This window comes from Eucalyptus grandis, chromosome 3 (genome assembly GCF_016545825.1).
Source record: "Eucalyptus grandis isolate ANBG69807.140 chromosome 3, ASM1654582v1, whole genome shotgun sequence".
NCBI lineage: Eukaryota > Viridiplantae > Streptophyta > Magnoliopsida > Myrtales > Myrtaceae > Eucalyptus > Eucalyptus grandis.
This window is the reverse complement of record NC_052614.1, coordinates 25390646-25403376: the sequence shown is the minus strand read 5'-3', so window position 1 is coordinate 25403376 and position 12731 is coordinate 25390646. Positions and strand designations below refer to the sequence as shown.

The window sequence follows — 12731 nt, the reverse complement described above, 5'->3', positions numbered from 1 at the left end:
TTACTTTTCTTGGGAAGAATGTTAAAAATAAAAAATAAAAGGAATCCTTTCCTTAAGTTGAATGCATTTAATGTTCAAGAGGCAGTTTTGGCGTAAGATAATAGATTTCAATGCACTTAAAATACTTTAAATTGCGAATTTTGGGAATTTTGGAGAAAAATGACGAAGGATTTATGGATGTCGAAACGGCAGTCCATGAACTAATAAGGGTCCGTTAAAGTCGAGAAATACAAACGCTTTTGCGAAGAATCGGTCTAGAAGAAATAAAAGGGGGAGGAAATGCGTGCGTTGAAGACATGAGTCCGTCACGAGGAAGGATATATTAATAAGAGCTTCGATAAGCATCTTTACATTATTCTTGTTATTTAAAAAAAAAAAAAGATAGAAAAAGAGATATATTAGCTGGAAAGAGAAGTTATAGACAGATATTTTCAACGCAATGGTCCTTTTTTCAGCCATGAAAGCCGGATCAACTTATCGGACTCAAGAGTTTTCGAGTTGAGCTGGATTGAGTCGGCCCAACTCGACAATTTTTTTTTTTCAATATTAAATGGATAACATGTAATTTTCCATCTTTATTAGTCAAGATGTTTGTGAATCACATAATTCTATGCACCATTTGATTAATGGGCAAAGCCTAATTCTCAAATAAAACAGTCACGATATGTAGTTTCGAAGAGATCCTACATAATCAAAGCATGATATTAGCGATTTCAACCTGAAATTCCCTAAATATCATGACAACAAATATTTTTCTCTAACTTGTATATATAACTAAGTTTATTAGGAAAAGAATTTCGAGAATAACAAAGTTACCCGGTTGTATATTTATTGTTAAAGTGAAGTACATCTGTCGTATGAAAAAAAATTTCATTCTAAAAGAAATTTTATTTTTTAAATAAGGCCTTGAAATTTTAAGAAAATGCAACTAAAATTATTTTCTTAAGCCAAAAGCAAACTAAATTTTTTTTCATTTCATTTTTCTTTAATTGACTAATCATATCAAGGTAGCCTCTCAACCTTTAAAGGGGCAACTTCGTACACGTGCACGTCACCTAGGACCGTAACCAAGTTGAGTCCCTTAAATTTGGGAGGACAATAACATAGAATTTCTTTTTTTGATATGCCGAAAAATGGGATTGCTTTAGAAGCTGACTCTCTGCCGCAACAATTGATTTAATTGTCACTTTTCTTGTGCAACGATTGCAACGTGTGTGGTTTCACCAAAGAGAGGGTCGCTTGCGTATCAATCTCGTCCACAATCAGTGATTCTATAGAAAAAAATTCAAGAAATTTAACACCTTGCATAAGAAGGCAAAGTCCAAGATATTAACAAACAAGTAACAAAATAAATTTCACCTCTTATAGCCACGTTTGTACTTCCCATTGAGGTCACACAAGCCCTCATATATACCTGTCTTGTTTCGTGAACATTTCAGAATTCTAGGGCAAATTGTCACAATCACATAGCATATTGTCACGAACGAGAGGTTTTTAAACCTAATCGATCAAAGAGATAACCTAGATGATCAACAAGATTTGAAATGTCTTTGGCTCACGGTTTTGATGAGGATTCTACAAATTCTAGTGATGGTTTTGGAGATGTATATTTGCATTCAAGGTATTTATTGTATTTAATAGGATTGATGGTAGTGTATAGATATTAGTTGAGGAAAGTAAATCACCATCGTTTGATCAAGAAATGATCGATGGTAGCAATTTAAATGCCTCATGTATAAATAGGGGTGCTCTCTCCCTATATTCTCACCTAGAACTTCTCTAAACACTTCTCTCTACGATCCGACTAGACTGGTGAGCAAGTGAGCGATACATTGGCCCTTTACATTACGCTAAAAAGGGAGGCCCCAAGAAAGAGAAACATCATGAAGAAGTCCGTCATCCTTACCGTGTTCGCGCTGGTTCTTATCTCCGGTTTGGTCGATCTCTCGAAAGGTACATTCATCGTTTTTTATCTCGAATTTTCAGAAAAATGATAAATCTCATTTGCCCATTTTGCGAAGTGAAAGCTCGTTACAAGCACACGGATGAAAAGGATAATTTCCGCAACCCTTAAGGGACAAAACCTCTACAGTTTGACTCTGGTTTTTCTTATGTTCGTTCGATTATCCAGGAGATCCTTATTTCTGCCGGAAAGAAGACGTACGACGGTGCGTGCAGCAAAGACGGGAGCTATCAGTGCGCTTTCAAGTTCCTGAACGATTTAGGGGCCAGAGCGATGCCGCAGAAGTGCATCTGTACACCGAAAGGAACCAGCCGGCAGCTTTGCAATTGCCTTGTGGTTTGCCGGGATAATGTACCTGCCAAACCCAATGCTTAGTTGTCTATTGCCATTTATTAGTAGATGCCAAGTTTGCACCATCCTAGTGAGATGGATCAGTGCTTAATATAAGTTGCATTTAGTGTCGGTAACAAAGTTGGTAAAGTCATTTTATGTAGTAGTTGGTAAATTGAAGATGTCGGTAAAAAAGGTAAAAAAAGATCCAAATGAGATGAGAGCTTCTTCTTTTTTTTCCGTAAGATAAGAGAAGTTGGTTAATCAAAGAAAAAAGGTTACTTTCTCAAATAAGAAGTATTAATGATAGTAAAAAAAAAATAAGAAGTATTAATGCAAACTAGTTGTTGAAATCGATCGATGCTTAATAAGATTTGAATTAGCGTGGGATCCATTCTACATGCTTCTTAATGCGGTAGGGGTCCGTTTACACAAATTAATGATGAGGGATAGCTTGTGGCGATTAACGTGAAAATAAGTGTTGGTGAGTACATACCTTACTAACAATTTCTTGAAATCGATAATTTTTTGTAGTGGGTAAGTTTCAATTTTTGTGCCAACTTATCAATTTATACTTGCATAAATTTCAAACATTTCGAATGTATCAGCTCTTATATGAATTTATCAATCTAAATTAGATTAACTGGCAAACTTTGGCATAGTCAATTAATAACTAGTTATTGAGCTACCTAGTCTTATTTGAGTAAATTGCCAACGTTCTTTTCTTACTTTATTAAGTTACCAAACTTTATTTGTTTTGGTCAACAACACCTCAAAGATTTATCCCATCCGTGGGCAGCTGCATTGGTCGAGTCTCTCCTTCATCGCAGAGGTAGAAGGTTCAAAACCGCGATTCTTAACAATTTAAGTGGGAGGCCTAGCGGTGGGATACTTGGGATAATCTCCTCCGAGGTATAGGGGCCCGGCCCTTCGATGCCGTCCGAGCACGGGGGCCACGATGGAGTCTCGGTTATAAAAAAAAAAAAAAAAAAACACCTCAAAAATTTACTATCTTTTTAGAGTTTACCAATGTAAATTAGTGTGACTCGTCACCTTTTATCCTATCAATTCACAACCTAATATTGGATTACTTGGTCTCAATTAAGTTACGTATTGATGTTAATTCTTATTTTTTTAACTTGCCAACTTTTCTTGTCGTTTAAAAACTAGTGTTCGTCTTTTATCATCACCTTAAATATACCATCTCATTTTAGAAACATTTCGAATGTAAGTACATGGAGCGCTTTTGTTTTGTGAACAATGTTTACCTTCGATCAGATTAAATTTCTCAAGTTATTTTCAAGTGTGTCAGCGGGACATTAGAGCAATCGGTCTTCATTGATTTATCTCAAAGTAACTGTGCTTCTGATGGTGTGATTAGCGATTTTTGTGGATTTACTCTGGTGCGCTCTTGGTTTTGTGAACAGGATTAGTATTTGTTTGCATAGTGTGCCTATCCATTTGTTTTGGTGTCACGGATCCTCAAATTTCCCAGTGATTGTCCTCACTACAATTCGATGTTCTTCATCAGCTCATTTTGTTTTTGCTAACCTTGGTGTCGCGACCTAATTTTTCGGTGCACCACCTAAAACTAGGTTAATGGACTGCTAAATTTTTAAACTTAATTCGGGCTCTTCCAAGCCCATACCAAATCGTAACTTAAGTCTAAATTTTTAAACATGCAAAAGATTATTAACTATGAGTCGTCACTAATCGGTTTATGGTAGGTCAATTAGACACCTACATAAAATAACAGAATGATTATTTTATTCCTACGAGCAGGAGACTAAGAAAGTACGATTTGGATTCTATTTAGATTTTTTAATGCCCTTTCGGTACCATTTCTTTTTATTTTTTTTAAAATATTTTTGCCTGCAATTTAGATTTATTTTAACCTAAATTACTATCATGTCAAAAGGTGATCACACGGGTGCTCAACCATTATTAAGCATTCAATAAATAAATAAAATTGCATCACACAAAACAAATGATTTTTTTTTTTTTGGGTTTTCTTGAAAATTAGAATTCTTTTATAAAAATGCATTTTTTAACTAAATGACTTAATCTTATTAATATGCAAATTCTAATTAAATGGGCCTATTATAGAAACTAGTTATTATGCACCTCATGACCTAACTTCACCAATGAACAAATTATGATTAAATGATCATATTATGTAAAATAGTTAACATGCACCTAGTATTTTTGTATTTTTTTATTGAAATTCAGAATTTATGAAAACCCTAATTAATTTATCTAAAAATGGATAATTTTCTAATTTATTCTAGGGATTAATTTGACTTAAACCCTATCCTATCTTAGAAAACTATTTTTTTGAAAAAATGAGATAATTAAAATGTGCTAACATTATCTAAAATCCTAAAAAAAAAAAAAAAAAAAAAAGATCCAACCTAACTTATTTCTAAAAAAATCCTTAAAATGTATTCCTAAAAAATTTCTAATTTACTAAGTCTATATGTCTGATTTACTAAACCTATATGCTCATGTAGGATTTTGATTATTTTTTTCTGATTTTTTTATTTTTTTAAAGATAAATAATTATTAAATAAATATTAAATTTAGATATCAACAAAATAAATAATTAAAATAATCAAAAAAAATAACATGTTGTCGTAAGTCAAATTAACGATTATCTTAATCATAATTATCACGACAAAGAACTCAAAATAATTAAAAATCTGATTGAAATCTTATAGATCAAATTAATAATTATAATGATTTAACAATGAAAATTCTATCAAAAAGTCCAAAATTATTATAATTGAATCAGATCAAATTAATAATTATGATAATTCGGGCAAAATCTAGCGGATAATGCCTACAAAATGCACAAATATTAACATTGACAAACGTATTTTAACTTAAACAATAATAACAAAATTCAAAAACGAATAAATAAATGACAATAAAATAAAAATGAAAAATAAACTAGCTAGGGAAATTCGAAAAAAAGAGGAACGGCGGCGGTGAGCGGCGCCGGGCGGAGGATGGCCGGCGGCTGGCGTCGGGGCTCCGGCGAGAGCAGGGCGTTGGGCGGACCGGCACGGGCTGAGGTGCGGCAGCAGGGAGGCGCGGGCGTCGGCGGCGGGATCTCGAGAGGCGGGCAAGTCAGGCGCTGGGGTCGCGGGCTGCTGGACGGCGACGGCATCAGGTGGAGATGAGCTCAGATCTGTGGTCGTCGAGCGAGATCGGAGCGGCTGAAGCAGGGGACGCCGAGCGTTGGTCGCGGATGGGTCTTAGTCGGCGAGGGCTGAGGGGGATTGCGGCTGTGTGGCTGGATCTGGGGCGACAGCAGATCGTCTAGGAACGGCGAGGGGCTTCACGAGCTGCAAGATCGACAGCGGGGTGGCGTCGGGGCTGGGTCGCGTCGGCAGGGAGCGAAGCAGCTAGGGGCGTCGCCGGCGTCGACGGCTTCGGCGACGGGCTGGGCGCGAGTTTCCACTGGCATCGGGTCGCGGCTCGACAGCAGCGACGGTGGCTGAGAGGAGCGGACAGAGCGGCGAGGCCGGCGGCGGCAGAGATGCGGCAACCGGCCCGAGGCAGCGCCGGCGCGGCAGCCGGTGCGGTGGCCGACGTGGACGGGCGAGGGACGCCGGGAAAACGATCGGACGCATTTTTTTTTTACGCGCCCGCGCACGTCTTTTCACAGACCAGTCACTTCACACTCTCTTTTTAACTTTTCTTCTCTCTTTTTGCTCGAATTTTCTCACTGAAATTTTTCTCTTTGGATTTTTTTGGTAAGGTTTCTCTTTGGATTTATTTTTTTCGGTAAAGTTTCTCTTTGGATTTTGCTCTCAATTTTTCGAAAAAATCACCCCAGTTACAAAAAAATGAACTCTATTTTATAATGATTTGACGGTCAGCTTTATATAGTATTTTCTGAATTTCCATCTCCAATCACATTAAATCAAATCATAAATCGGAACGTGATTTATGAATCAAGCGATTTTCTTCAATTTCTTCCATTTATAAAAATTCTTATCATTTATTCACTTGATTTTTAAATTGCTTTTTCATTTAACAAAATCCGAATATTCATTAGAATTTCAAATTTTCATGCATAATCAATCAAATCAATTTCTCCCATTTTTTTTTTTTTCCTTTTATTTGTTCTAATGCAATTTTTATTTTCTTTATTTTCCTAGATTTGCTAAAATTAGGTGTCAAACACTTGGGTAATGAAAACATTTTAGGAACTATGGATGCAAAGCAACGCAAGCCTCGTAGACTGTTGGCGGTTTATATTGGCATTATCGATAGGATGTTATGCCATTCCTCTATCTGACTATCAGCTATTAACATTGGAACTTAAGCTTATTATGAGAATCCAATCCTGTCTGTCATGCTAATTGTGGCTTGTTTTGGGTACTTATGTTAAATTTCTACTTCCGGTTGCACCTTAATAACAGACATTTCATTTATTTTTTATCTTTGATAGTTTTTAACATGGTGAATTAATCGTTATATGACCAGGAAAATTATTTATAAAGGTATCTATGTGGTATAGAACATATGTGAAGAGAAAAATTATGTTTGCAATGATTCACTTTTGTTTTGCTTGCATTGATCGTGTTTATGGTTTTGTCTTGAGGGTATTTTGAACTTATAATTTGCCTTCCTTTCGTAATGTGTACATTTCTAAAGTTTTCTGTTATTCATTTATATCCTTTTCCTAATATTCTACCCAAGAGAGAGTGGTGTTGCTCGTCATTGGCGGTGGAGGAAGGAAACATGCACTTTGCTTTGCATTGCAACAGCCTCCGTGTTGTGACGCGGTCTTCTGTGCACCGGGAAATGCCGGCATTTCCAGCTCGGGGGATGCCACTTGCATTCCAGATTGACGTTCTCGATGGTACAATGTTATTTCTATATTTTGGAAGCAGCGAATCGAACTAGTTGTGGTCGGACCACAGGCTCTTCTTGTCGCGGGTTTGGTAAATAATTTAGTTGAAGGCTGGAATCCCTGCCTTTGGTCCTTCATCAGAAGCTGCTGTTTTTAAGGGTTCCAAGAGCTTCATGAAGGATTTGTGGGACAAGCGTAACATTCCCAGTCAAGTAGTTTCCTAGTTGGACATGTAGCATTAGCTTTTCCTCCATTTGGTTTACGAACTTATCATCAAACCAAAAATCTGTTACTCTGAAAACAATATCGATTATGATATGTCGAATGCCACTGGATGTTGGTGACCGTCATGGGACAATTAAGGAATTGGCATCTTGCCTTTTGCTGAATTATTCATACTCCATCGCATGCTTCATGGGAAAGACTTAGTTCCTCACGATGTTTGCGAATAATTGGTGCAGTATAAGACTTCTACAAACGCATCTGCAGTGAAGCTATGCATCTAGAAGCACGGGGCACCCATTGTTATAAAATTGGACGGCTCAGCTGCTGGGAAAGGAGTTACTATTGCCATAACATTGGAGGAAGTATATGAAGCTATTGACTCGATGCTTGTGGTGGGGATTTTTGGTTCTGCTTGTTGCAAGGTCATGGTTGAGGAATATCCTGAAGGAGAGGAAGCTTCTTTCGTTGCACTGGTGGATGGGAAAATGCCTTGCTCTTGATTCTGCTCAAGACCATAAACGAGTTGGGGATGGGGATACGAGTCCCGATACTGGTGAACGGGTGGGTACTCTCCAGCACATATCTTGACTCCACAGTTTCAATCTTAGTCCTGCGGCCCATCATTCTCCCTACTGTTGAAGGGACAGCAGTTGAAGGTTGCAAGTTTGTTGGCAGTCTCTAAGCTGGACTCATGATAGAGAAGAAATCTTGGAAGCCTAAACTGACTTGGAGATCTGAAACACCAGGTTTTCCGACACGTCTTTTATCAATATTTATTTATGACTCTGTGATGCTATCAAGAGTCCACCTTCAACAATAATGACCAATTTTGTATTGAAGTACCGAGTTGTGGCTGCTTGATGCTTCAGTTTCAGTGATTCACTGGCAATCTCTGTCTTCTTTTTCTTGGGCTAAGATCTCTGGTCTCTATTTTCTACAATTTGAACATGGGAGTTTTATAGTGAATATACTGCAGAGTGCTGGGTACTTATGGATGTACCAAATTATCCTATAACTATGTAGAAAAGATGCCATTAGAGATTGATAGGGTAGTTCATATCGGTGCACGGTAATCTTCAGTTTTTCACATCCAATCCCTTCAGCAGCAGTTCTCCCCTCCCCTGTAGGTGAGAATTCAATACTGTGAGCACGTGTGCTGCAAAAAAATTAAAAGATACTAATATAAATGATCAGCAAATATGGAAGTTCATGTAGCTTTGATGTATGAGATGATTGTTATCAGTGTGAGATAAGTGATCATAATCTAGTGAACAGAAGACAATCCGGTAATGCCGTTGGGATTTCATCCTTGGCCTTAATGCTCCTACCTCTCAGCCTTTTCTTTGTCGCTCAACCTCGGTCCTTTTATTGTCATCTTGAAGTTTATACTTTATGGAATCACTATAATGTGCTGACAAGTTGACAATGAGAGCGCGTTTAGTCACCCTCTTGTGCTCCCTCTTACATATAGGTGTTGATATCTCACTTTCAGACTCGGCGCTTAGTGTTGCTGTCAGCGTGCAGGGAAGAGCTGCACTGAGCGACACTGAATTGGTTGCTTGGATCTGCCAATGTGGTGGTTATGGGCAAGGACAGCCTATCCGGGAGCCTACAGAAAGGGGAGCGTGATCTGGAATCTGGAAGAACCGGAGCTTGTTGCTCCATCTATTAAAATATTTCATGCCGGAACTGCTTTCATCTCAGATGGTAATTTTGTCGCAGCCGGGGTCATGTTCGCGGTTCACTCACCACCAGGGGATGAAACCGGAAGAAGCGCGCGAAATAGCTTACCAAGCAGTTGAAGCTATCAACTTGCCAGGAGGATTCTGCCAGCATGACATTGGGTATAGAGCACTTCCAAAGAAGCAATCTGCAAAGCAAACTAAAGCTAATGTTGACCAGGCAGGGCATGACATTTTGTACCGACATGGATGCCGCAACAGTTCATTGGGACATACATATCCTTTATCAGTATGGTGGGATAGACTGGCGATCCTCATCGTCACTGATGGTCTAAGAGTTCCATATTGGAGCAGTGGTTTACCGAACTGTAAGTATAGGCGGAGAGTATCGAAGATACATGAAAGGAGCGAGACCACTTCCCGAGTTTGGATTTCAGATTTGTCCCTTGGCGAAGGCAACCATCGGGTGGCTTTGCGATACTGGAGAAGGATGTCCTATCCTATCTTGATTGGGTGGTTAACCTTCCATCTTCTTGAAGAGAGTTACTTGTATCAGTCATGGATAAAAACTAGGGTTGAGTATGGTCCAAGTGGGCGGGAATCGAAAATTGCCCATCAAGAACCGGTCCAAAAAAATTGGAATCCGGAACTACTCGTTGATTCCTTGGACCTACCTAAGAACCGGATTGTTGGTTTGGTTAAGTTATCAAGTGAATCTATGGAACTGGTTCTCAATCCATACAGAATTGCATATATCAATTTATACCATCACACTCACTACAATATTGCCAAAGCACCAAAAGGAACGGTATAAACAAAGGAGTATGTATTAAGATTTGAATAATAAAGAACTGCCATTGGAATTAGGGACACTAACTATTGATGGAAGCAAAGACTACATTGTTTGATGCACCTTTGAAGCCTTCCATCTGTAACTAAAACTAAAGGCTCAATATGTACAAAGCCGTGCAAAGCTATTTAACATGGTCCTCTGCATCATATGTACTAGACAGAAACTAGAGGTGGTAAAATGGGTCTCCATTTAAATCATAAATGGGTCATATATGGATCACTTATTTTTATTTTTATTTTTTTTGTGATAGGAGGGAACCAGCATGTCCGACGGTGCGCGTAAACTCTCGGTGACGCTAGCAGGGAAACCACCACCCCAACGCCACGCTTAAATCGCCTAATGATCCACCAGCCTCCTTGCAATGCTCCCGACCTCTCCGTGCAAAGCTATTTAACATGGTCCTCCGCATCATATGTACTAGACAGAAAATAGAGGTGGTAAAATGGGTCTCCATTTAAATCATAAATGGGTTATATACGGATCACTTATTTTTTATTTTTTATTTTTTTTTGTGACAGGAGAAACCAGCTTGCACCGACAGTGCACCGTAAACTCCCTGGTGACGCTAGCAAGGAAACTACCACCCCGACGCCACGCTTAAATCGCCTAATGATCCACCAACCTCCTGCAACACTCCCGACCTCCCCGTGGAGGTGCGGAGCCCTACCACGGAGCCACCTGAGTCGGTGGTGGATCACTTACTTTTTGAATAAATTAGTTAAATGGATTTAATAATTAAAGACTTAAAATAGGTGAGCCTTAAGTGGGTCTTAAATGGGTTGGATTTAGAACCCATTGTTAACCAAAACCTCACAATCTCTCTCTTCCCTCTTTAACTTTTAAAAATATTTTTTTTATAAAAATCAAAATTATAATTTTTTTTTTTTTTTCTTTTTTTTTTTTTTTTTTTTTCTTTCTTCTTCCTCCTTCCGGTGGCTAGCACAGCAATGGTTGGCAACTAATGAGGCAAGCCTCAAGCTCACCGGCATCGAGGCAAGCTCGATCTCGTTGAATCTCGGCGGCGAGGCCTCCTCGACATCCGACGAGGCTCGAACTCGCCAACGTCGGGCAAGACTCGAGCCTCGCCAAATCCAGCGAGGGCGAGCTCGAGCCTCGCCGATCTGGCGAGGTGGAGGCCTCGCCGACATCCGGTGAGGCTCGAGCCTCGCCGATCTAGCGAGCTTGGAGCTCGTTGACATCGGCGAGCGGCGAGCTCAAGGCTCGCGTGTGGCCAATCGCCGCTGTCATCATGGCCGTGACGAGGCCAAAAGAAGAAGAAGAAAAAAAAAAAAAAAGAAATTAAAATTATATTCTTTAAAAATAAAAATTAATTAAATTTTGATTTTTTAAAATAATTAAGCTTTCTTAGGTTTAGTTAAATGGGTTGAGTATAGATCAAGTAGGGTATGGGTCAAAAATTTGCACTATAAATAATTAGATCATAAATGCGTTAAATGGATCGATTTGGATCGAACCATTTATGACCCGACCCATCCATTTAACGGATCTAAGAAATAGAGCAACTTAAGAAGTGGACAAAGAGTAGCAAAAAGGCGTGAAGAAAGTGAGCTAAAATTATATATATATATACTTTAGTCCCAATGGACATTTTCACACCTACAATCAAAGTTTAGAGTCCCCCGAAAAACACCAATTCTAGGCTAATTTGGTCCACTTCCGAGCCATTCTCAATTCCTTTGCATACCTCTAAAAAAAAAATCGCCTTAACCATCATTGAAAACCGGTATCGGTGGAGTAAAAAAGATAATCCAAACTGAAATTGAAACCGAATAAAAAAAAAGAAAAATTCCCTGTCATTTGAAGCGGGTTTCATTCGGTTCGGGCATTAAGTCTGAAAGAAAACTACCATGAACACATCCATAAACTTGTTTCCAAACCTATCAACACATAAAGGAGGAAAACCTAGAAACATCTCCGACGCCATCCACTCCTCCACCTCCGCCCCCTCCCCTCGCCCGTCTCCGCAACCATCTCGCTTTGCATTCGCCCCGTGCGGCCTCGCCGACCTGAACTCCCTCCCCCATCGGCCCCCTCCGGCTTCTCCGGGCAGCCCTGCGATCGCGTACCCTCCGAACGGCGTCCCTCGATGGGGAACTTTGTCCGGTTATTCTGCCGTGTCTATTGTGGCCGTGGTCTACGAAATAGCTAGTATAAACACCTAAAGGGGTGAATAGGTGCACAAACAATTTATCGAAATACGGAAGCAATTCTTAGCATATGATAAAAGGAAATTCTCTCTTGATTAACAAAATGAAATACGATCGAGGTAGAGAGAGTGAGGAAGAGAAAATTGAACACGGGATTTATAGTGGTTAGAAACTTATTCCAGAGCCTACATCCACTCTTCCGCTTGACAGCCCACCATTTGGATTTCACTATGATCAAAGAGAAGTTCTGACACAGCTTTGCCTTGATTCCACAGTGTAGATGTTCTACCACACCTCCTCAAGGCTTCTCACAAATATAGACTCTCTTTTGTATACAAGTATTCGCTCAAAGGATTTGTCTAAACAAAAAAGAGCTTAGACTTTGGAATTCTTCTATCGTGCACACCTTGAACAACTAAGACAAGTCTTCCTTATATACTCCTTTATGCCATCATACCCGTTGGCACTTACCAAGGAATTCCTCGATCTACCCGTTGGACGGAATCAATTAGGAAGATTGTTCGAGCTATTAAGGAACATGTTGATAGCCCATCAATCATGTTCGTCCATACTGTCAGGATCTCGGTTTCCATAAAGCGAGAACCTTCCAATAATAATTAGGCAATCACGGATCTTCAGGTGCTCG

At 39.3% G+C, this 12731-nt stretch overlaps 1 pseudogene; it reads left to right on the top strand.

The window, feature by feature from the left end:
• The first annotated feature begins 1883 nt into the window (after positions 1-1883).
• LOC108959501 lies at positions 1884-9972 on the top strand (annotated as a pseudogene).
• The last annotated feature ends 2759 nt before the right edge of the window (positions 9973-12731 follow it).